We start from the raw sequence: 9,810 nt of genomic DNA on the forward strand, positions 1-9,810 counted from the left end.
CAGAGTCATGCATGTATCGGATGAAAAGCTTACGTAGCTTGCGAGGTATCACGGTCCGGAACGCCGAGCCATCCGGATCGTCGTCGGCCTGGGGGATGTAGCGCAGCAGGAGGCCGTCGTCGCTCATCAAGTAGGAGTCGAACTCCTCGTCACTTGGGCGGTCGACTGGACCTCTTGCTGCCAGCCAAGCGGACACGCGTTGGCAGAGTCCGTCATCCAGCTGCGCCTTGCGAAGCTCCTCGCGGCTCACCAATGTACCCCACCGTGAATCTGGGGATCCTCGTGTCGTGGCCGCGACGGTCACCAAGCCATGGGTATCCTGCGAGTGTTCCTCAGGAAGTGGAGCACGAGAAAGCGCATCAGCAACTTTGTTAGTTGACCCCGGGCGGTACACAATGAAGTAGTCGTACTGTTGTAGCGTAAGCGCCCAACGAGCAAGACGTCCAGCTGGATTCTTAAGTCCCCTTAGCCATGATAGCGCTAAGTGATCAGATTGAATCTGGAACGTTGCGCCATCTAGGTACATATCGAAGCGCTTCAAAGCATGAATAATGGCGAGACATTCACGTTCTGCGACACTGTAGTTGCGCTCGGCTGAAGTTAGCGTGTGGCTCGTGAAAGCAACTGGCCGAAGCACACCGCCATACTCCTGCAGCAATACAGCACCCAGGCCACAGTCGCTTGCATCTGTCTGCAGAACGAACGGCTTGTTCAAGTCTGGGAGCTGTAAACAAGCGTTGTCAGTCACGGCTTTTGAAAGGGCTGCGAATGCGCATTGTTGTTGTTCGGACCAACACCACTTGACGCCTTTTTTTAGAAGGTGATTGAGCGGTTGCGATATCTCGGAACAGTGTGGAATGAAATCCCGGTAGAACGCAATCATTCCGAGGTATCTTTGTAGGCTCTTTACGTCATGTGGGCTTGGGTATTCCGTTAGCGCGCGCAACTTATCTTCGTTGGGGCGGAGCGTGCCGTTATCCACAACGAATCCAAGGAGGTTAATCTTGGGCGCGGCTAACTGAACCTTTCCGGGATGAATCGTGAGCCCAGCATTACGCATTCGCTCAAGTACAATGCGAAGGTGCTCGACATGCTCTTCGATAGTTCTCGAGAAAACAACCACGTCATCCATGTATGCCATGGCAAATTCGTACTTCGAGTTCCCAAGTACAATATCCATCAGGCGTTGAAAACTGGCTGGAGAGTTAGACAAGCCAAACGGCAGTCGGGTGAACTCGAACAACCCTCTGTGGCAGATGAAAGCCGTTTTTGGAACGTCTGATGGGTGAATCTCGATCTGAAGGAACCCGCGACTGCAATCCAGCGTTGTAAACACGGTCGCGTTACCGAGCGCGTACATCACAGAGGAAATGCTGGGGAAAGGGTAGCTGTCTCGAACGGACACATCGTTAAGCCGCCTGTAATCCACACAGAGTCTGGCTGTTCCGTCTTTTTTCGGGGCGAGAACAACGGGGAATGCCCAGGGGCTCTTCGACTCACGTACTGAACCGGTGTCGATCATTTCCTCGAGCGCCGCATCAAGGAGTGCCCTTTTGTGGACGCTGATCGGTCGAGGGTTGCACCTCCGAGGCGGCGCGTCACCGGTTTCAATACGGTGCAGCAGAATGTCAGTCTTTCCAGGTGTTTCCGTGAACATCGGTGAGAAAAACTCCAGGACGGCTTGCAGCTCCTGCTTCTGCTGGCTGCTTGCGGGGCACTTTCGCAACGATTCTCGAACGCCGGCAGGCAAGACGTCTGGCACCGTGGTGAAGTGGGCTGCAGTGGTCGAGTTAGGGATGCAGTCCTCTCTTTTGGTAAACGGAGTCAGCTCCGGTTGTTGTCCCAGCCGGTATCCACCACCAGAAAAGTCGAGTGTCATGCTTTCGCCTGTAATGAAATCTCGGCCCAAGATCACAGGTACCACAAGTCCCGGCATATAAAGAAATCGCTGACGTCGCTTCTTTCCATTAAACCGAATCTGCAGCCTCACGGCTCCTCCAGCTCTTATCGCTGTACCAGAAGCTAGCTGCAAACGGGTTTTGCACTCCCGGAGGCTTATCTTTTTTGCTTTGCAGAGTTCGAAAACGAAATCCCCTATGAGCGAGATAGCGGCCCCAGAATCCAAAAGTGCGGCAATGGGAAAATCGAGCAGTGATATTGTCATGCGCGGTTCAATGATCTTAGGCTCGGGCTGGATTCGACATACCGATGGAATCTGTGCCGCGGCCTGACCGCTCCCAGGGACTGCACCGGCCGTCGGCGAGTGGCTGTCTGGTTTCAGCGTCGCCGGCCGTAGTAGTTTCCCTGGTTGTTTTGGTTCCGGCCCTTTGCCGCCGTCTCGTGCCACCTCTTGTTTGTAGTGTCCAGAAGCCTTGGACACTGCTTTCGGTGATGGCCGGGCTGCTCGCACTCGTAGCAGCAGTCCGACGACAGTTGCCTGCTTAGGCCACCCGCACCGAGGTGCCCGTCGGACCGCCTCCAGTGATCGGATAAGGAACCACTATGGGAGGGCCTCCACCAGGCTTGCGACTGGCTGTTGTGGGGAGGGCTTGTTCCGTTGCGGCGGGGGTCAATGCTGCTGGGCTGCGGGTTTGCGACCGCACCGTGCCAGTTTTCGCCAGCACTTGCAGGAGCAGACTGATGAAGATGGTTCGCTTGAGTGGTGATCTCCGTTGGGCCCCAGCTTACGATAGGGCACGGCCAACGACCTCCCACCTGTCGTGGCGACCCCCGCCCGAAACCCTCACGGGCCTCGCTGTGACCTCCGAGGACCTCTCGGGGAGAGTTAGGCGAACATACGCTTATCCCGCACGGGATATCACCATGCATGCCACGCCAACTCTCCTGGTTGACGTGGTGGGGAAAGGAGGTCTCGTTCGGACAGTCCACTTGCGTGGAGGCCTCGGGGCCCCGCCATGCGCATGCCGGCTCGAGCGCGTACTTGGCTGGTGGCGGCGGCACGTAGTTCCGCTCGGCATGAAGAGCTTCCTCGATGAGGCGGGCGCCCCGGGCTAGCTCTTCAAGGGTCTCAAAGGTGCGGTTGATCAGGTAGGCGTGGTACCTGGGGTGACACTGTCTTCTGACCCGAGCTACTCTGTCCGACTCCGGTGACTTCGGGTCCGCCCTCTTGAAGAGCTCTTGCATGACCCGAACGTACCGGACCAGACTTTCATCCGGGTGCTGCGTCCTTGCCTCCAGCTCTCGGAGAATCTGTGTCGCGTAGCCTGCAGGCAGGAACTCTTCGCGAAGCCTTGTCTGGAAGTCCGCCAGGCTGGCGAAGGGGGCCTGTGACCCCAACCAGCACCTGGCGCTGGCTTGTAACGCCAGCGGGACAATCCGGTCCACGATGAAGGCTTCTGAGGCACCGGAGGCAAGGTGGTACGTCTGCAGCTCGCCCAGGAAGTCTGCCACGGACTTGACGTCGTCGTACCCCATGTAGACCGGAACAGTCAAGTGTGGCCTGGGCTCTCGCGGTGGGGTCTCCTGCTGGCCAGGCGTGTGGGCCAGGCGCTGCATCACGGAGTCGCACATCTCCGTGACCTTCGTGAGCAGGTTCATTTGTGCTGCTGCGGCCATCGCGGCTTCCTGCTCCCGCGTGAGCATTCCTGCAAGCACACAAAAAAAGAAACGCCCCCAAAAACCCAACACAAGCGCGCAAAACGATTGCCGCGTTCACAAAGACACGGTCACAAACACGCCAATACAACAAACGTGGACGTGACGGAAGCACGAAACAACGATAGGAAACACGGGGAATATGAAAAAGGCTTACCGAAAGAAGAAACCAAGCCCCGTGAAATTCCTGCGAGTGGGTAGCATACCACGGTTGGGCGCCATTGTGGTCGGTTTGCCTTGCTGCATACCCGACCCGAGGAATAACACGGAGCCAACGGTTTCAACAACAAGAAACTACATTTAATGGGACATGGACGAGACGATTAACATGGTTACCAGCGGCGCCTGAGTCCAGGCAGCGACTCCCCGTGCGCCGCCTCTGATCTGCCTTATCAAGGCGGCGCATCCGATGTGCGCGTGGCTGGCGTGACGTCGCCGCCACGCGGGAAAACTTCGGCACCTTTGCCTCGCAGTCGGGCAACTTGGCTGGGGAGCCGCCAGGGTGCCCACACTAGCAAGAGGGTTTATAAATTCCATCAATTAAATACGGCGGGACTCCCTTATAGGTTTATTTTAGTTCAGATACGTCATTTACTTCCCATTCTAATGTAGGCATTGGACTGTCTGAGGCCACAGTCTATAAATGTAGCTAGATTAAACTTAGCAGAGATCATAAGTGGTCAATTAGAAGCATGGGAATAACCTTTGCGAGTTCAGCTGAATTTTTGTTTAAGCATGGTGTAACAGCAGTGAAAGGCATGGAGAAGGGCAGAGCATGTGTTCAATATTTGATTAAAAAATATTTGGCCAAAACCACTATTCACTAAGAATTTGCTTCGAACCCAAAATTCATTATTTGCACATGACAAACGAAGAGTTTTTGTTCTTGTGCGAACGGGACTCACATCGATTGCATGTAGCTCTACTCGTTGTAATCAGTTAGATTAGCTATGTGCTCCACCTAGCTGCTCTAAGAACAGTATAAGGTCGAATACGAGCAAGGGCAGCATGAGACACACTCAACACAAAAGTGTCTGTCTGATGTTGAACTCGTGGCAATTACCTCCAACGTGATACAAACCGTACAAAGTAGCCCAAAACATCTAGGTTAAGTGATACATCTGAAAAATTACCGGCGTATGGTTGTTCAATAGATAAATAAATATCTTTAGTGACAGGTCCCATCCAGGCATGATACCTTAAATAGTATCCCAATACTCCAACAGAACTTTTTTCTACACCCTAACTTAAAAAGAAACGTATAAAAATATAGATGAAAGCCCAAAATTGTCTGCTTCATAAGTTGAATCTCTGCTTCAAAAGACGTTGTTTCCTGCTGCAAGAGTTGCTCCAAATCACCATTTGTCGCTTCCACCACTGAAAACGTGAAAAAGCGATATTTCTAACATTTGTATTATATTTTAGTCGACCAAACTTCGACGAAGTTTAAAAAGGATGAGAAATTTTTGTGTTCTGATGTCAATACTTTCTACACTGAAGTCTTGGGGAAAAATGCATTTCTATCCTCTGTTTCCTTCCTCCACGGGCCCCCCGATCGGCCGATGGGCGCCACGCCGTCATGCAGGCAGCCAGAAAGTTTTGCTTCGATGTTTACTTTGATATGTTTTACTTACGAAGAATTGCAGATTGCATTTGAGGTATCATCTTTGTTTCTACCAAGTGTGAGAAGCGGCGTAAGCAACAGATTGTGTGGCTGTATGTCTTGATACAGCTTGCTTGGTGCGAATGGCACATTTTTATTTATTTATTTATTTATTTACAGTTAGTGCTATCTTCTCACGGAACGCATTGTAGGACCGGGGTAAAGGTAAAATATAAGGAATATCAATGCGACAAAGCTATTCACAACACCACTAGCAAGAAACCACAATTCACACAATGCTAACACAACAAAAAATGGAAACAATAGCCAGAGCATGGGCAATCAGAAGTTTTCACCTACCACACACACACGCGCGCGCGCGCACACACACACGTGCAATGAAAAAATATTTATCAGAGCAGTGAAGAAATGACACGTCATTCACACGGAAAAACGAAAATTCTAGATTTTTAGATCACAATAACATCGGTTCATTTGTACAATGAAAAGAACAATACTTTAAATGATTGTGAAGATTATGCACTTATAATGTCGAAAGGTAATTCATTCCACTATTTTCCGGTGCTAGGAAAAAATGAAAATTTGAAGCAGTCATTATCCCTGATATTCTGCAAGTGATAAGCTATGATAGCCTCGTGTACTTCTCGCGGATTTTAGACAGACATAGCGTGACAATGTGTATTCTAAAGCCATCCTTGATTGGTGTGTATTAGAAATGTTAATTTTCCTTCGCTTTTGAAAGGGCTGGATATCTGCTATGCCGTAAGGTGTACTCACGGAATTTAACCTTTCATATATCTAGTAGATGAATCTAAGGGCTTTCTTTTGTGTTCTTGCGAGTTTTTTTTTTATATTTGATGACGTCTGCGGATTACAAACAATATCGGCATATTCTAAAGGGGGCCTCACGAGTGTTTTGTAAGCTGTTAGTTTTGTTGCTGATGCAGAGTGTGTTAGATTACGTCGAAGATACAAAAGTTTAAGCATCGCTTTCTGACACAGCAAGTCAATGTTGGCATTCCATCTGAGGTCAGAAGTAATAGTGACACCAAGTTATTTAAAAGGTGAAACCTGTTCCAGACGAATATTTTCTTAGCTGTATGAAAAGGTGAAAGGAGACTTTTGCGAATTATTGTCACAGAGACACATTCTTCAGGGTTTAAACACATTTACCATGTCAGGCAGGAATTGCCGATTTTGGTCAGCTTCGAATTCAGATGAGTTTCGTCTGCGACGCCTTTGATTGTAAAAAAAACATGAAAAAAATCACCAGAAAACAAACGGACATTAATATTTTATTGTCTTTTACTAGATCGTTTATATACACAAGCAGTGGCGTACACAGGGGGGGGGGCGAAGGGGCCGCGGCCCCCCCCCCCCCCCCCCGAAACTTTCGAGCGGGGGGGGGGGGGGGGGCAAGGTCACTGACTCTCGGGTTCACCAATATTAATGCGGTGTTGTTTATTTTTTTTTAACAGCGGAGCCAACTTTGTGGAGAAGTTGTAAAAAAAAAGAAATAAGAAAGGAAGGGAATGCAATATGTCATTTATGACCATACTACAAATAATAAAAATTGTGTAGTTTTAACGTCTTTCGTGTAATCTGACTGGGTAATAATTAATTAACGAATTTATTTATTAAATAGTCTATTAAAGGGTAGCGATCAGTCGGATTAATTTCCTAATGAACCCCCCACCTCCAATCAAGATTCAACGCTTTACGAAAGTCATGGATTGTGCGATATAACAAAAATATGTAGGACCAAATGTTCTACAAACCACAACACTAAGACTATGGAAGCATCCGACTTAATATTTAACGCTGTGCTGAATTTTCACGCGATAAATGTAACCAAGGACTGCGGTTTTGACGATTGGGCGTGTAAGCCGCGGCCTCCGCAATCTGCTTTTTGTGTATGTGTGTTGTTGCTTTTGCGTTTTCTTCTGTTCCAATATAGTTTTATATATCGGTCGTCGCGGAGTAGCCGGCACTGCGGGATTCACACACACACACACACACACACACACACACACACACACACACACACACACACACACACACACATGCACACGCACACACATTATATATATATTATATGTACTAAAAATCGGCCGCATATCTCATTTGTTGAATATATTGTGAGGTAGGCTGCACTGCTAGCGTTACTCAGGAAAGAAAATATATTCGTTTACTTCTACTTTTATTGCTTCGCGAGTGCCCCAATTGCGCGGAGTCGCCGGGGCTTTTTTGTCGTCGCCATGGGGCGGCCCCCTTGTCCCCCGTCTTAATTGTTCCTCGAGAACCCCCGCACTGGGTGCCTACCATGCGCTGTGCCCCGCTCGAGCGCAGCGGGGCCCCTCGATGTTTTGTAGGCGTCGGCACTGTTCTTCCACCCCAACGAGGTTTTTTTTCCTGGAAGCGATGTCCGGCTGACGGTCGACAGTGAGGGCGGAGCTTTTGGGAGTTTTCGGGGGTATGTGTACGTACATGCACTTTCTTAATTGGATTTAGTATTATATATGTTTGTCTTGTACCACGTGGCTCCCATTGGTCTAAAAAGAGCGATATCTGATCGGTTCCTTGGGTGGCGGGAAAACTCTTAACAAAATGAATATAGGCGCCTAAAGGCGCGGGATTTGCGGTTCAAGGTTCGAGTACGGAATTCATCATTGGCAGTTTGAGAACTGCGCGACATAGGGGCGCGAGTGTGTGACCTGCGGCCTCAGGACGAGAGTCAAGTGCAATATAAGAGCGTATAAACCATTTTCCAACGTTCCTTTGTTGCGTCGTGTGACTTCCTTGACTTTCTTTTGTGAACGGACTTCGGAAACCTTAGAAATCGACACCAACGAACAAATCACGTGAGATTTTTGTTTGTTCGATCAGGTTAAGATGGGAAGTAATTTATGGTGGAGCAGCTTTCTAGTGTTTATCGTCAATCCATCAAGGTGTTCCGCGTTCCTACTCATGCATCTTTGCTTTATCAGCCCCGATGACTGGCGGCTTCGTGCAATGGAGTCGTGCTTTATACAATATTTGTTTTTATGATTCTTGTTTTCTGCTAACTCTGGTGCCTTCTGTTGACGTGACTTGTAAATAAAATAAGTAAAGTGAAAATGCCTTCCTGGTGAGGAATTTCCAGGGCACTATTTGTATGTATCATAATCATCCCAAAACCAATATGACAAATTTAATTTAATTATTTAATAAAAGAATGCATAGTTCTTAAAAAAATGAAAATGCTTTTATTTCCTCTTGGACTTTCTTTCCTCTTTTTATCTTGTCCCTCTTTACCCCATTTACCCCTTTACCCCCTTTACTCCATTTACCACATTTTCTTTTCCCCCGTTGGTCCGGCCCCCTTCGAAATGAAATCCTGCGTACGCCACTGTACACAAGTAAAATATGAGGGCATAACACAGATTACTTGTACGCCGGAACGTACCGGCAGGAATGGTGATCTTTGCCCTTTTACCTCAACAAAGTGATGCCTATTGCATAAGTAGTCTGTAGGCGAACAAAGCAGTTTGTCATTTCATAACATTTTGGATAGTTTAGAAATAAGTTTGGGATTTGTACTCACTCAAAGGCCTTCGAAAAATCTAAAAAAATAACGTCCGTCTGTCCACTACTGTTAATGGTTTCTTAAAAGTAATGAACCGTTTCTGCGAGTTGCGTAGTCGTAGAAAGCTTCCGCCTCAAACCGTGTTGTTCAGCACAGACAATATCCTTTGTTTCACAGAAAGAATAAATACGATTATGAACTATATGTTCAAGCAGTTGGTTCACCGTACAAAGCAAGGAAATCTTATTAAACTTCTTAGTGTCACTAGTACTTCCTGATTTATGGATAGGAACAACTTTCACGCATTTCCAGTCGTTTGGTACTGAGCCTTATTGTAGTGATTTATGAAATAAATAGCATAAATATTTAGAGCACCATTCAGCGTATCTCGTTAAAAACTTGTTAGGAATGTTGTCAGGGCCCGCACTTTTTTTGCTGTCTAAGCTGAGCAGTGAGGCGAACACTCCTTCCTCAGAAAAAACAATGTCCGGTATTGGCAACGCATCAGGAAATCCTAGGAACACGGTATGAAATTGCTGTAAAGAAAGAAAACGCTATAAATGTACAGGTTAAAGAGGCCAATATTCCTTCGCCCGTAGTTATGTGCGATCCACCGACAACTGGTTTATCTACCATTTCCTTTTTAAGCGGGATATGTCGCTAAAATTTTCTGGGGCCTGTTTTTAAAAAGCGGGGCAAAGAGACAATTAAAAACTTATACTTTGGATTGAGTTTAGAGGCATTTAATACCTGTTCTTGCTTTTTAATTTTCTTACTGTGTTCACCCAGAGGAATAATGTTTTTTTTTTTCCGCAGCCTCTGAATCCTCCGCTTTAAGTGAATAATATTGCAAGTAATTTATGGTTTGCTGTGATCTTTAGAGCGAAGAGCTGTTATTGAGATATCAAGCTTTAAACACTCATGAACTAAGTTTTTGAAAAATAACCACATTTCGTTAACATTGTTTTCAAGAGAAGAATAAAGATTAAAAAAAATCATATCTGAC

The sequence above is a fragment of the Ixodes scapularis genome, unplaced genomic scaffold (assembly GCF_016920785.2).
Source record: "Ixodes scapularis isolate PalLabHiFi unplaced genomic scaffold, ASM1692078v2 PGA_scaffold8__174_contigs__length_109621045, whole genome shotgun sequence".
Classification (NCBI taxonomy): domain Eukaryota; kingdom Metazoa; phylum Arthropoda; class Arachnida; order Ixodida; family Ixodidae; genus Ixodes; species Ixodes scapularis.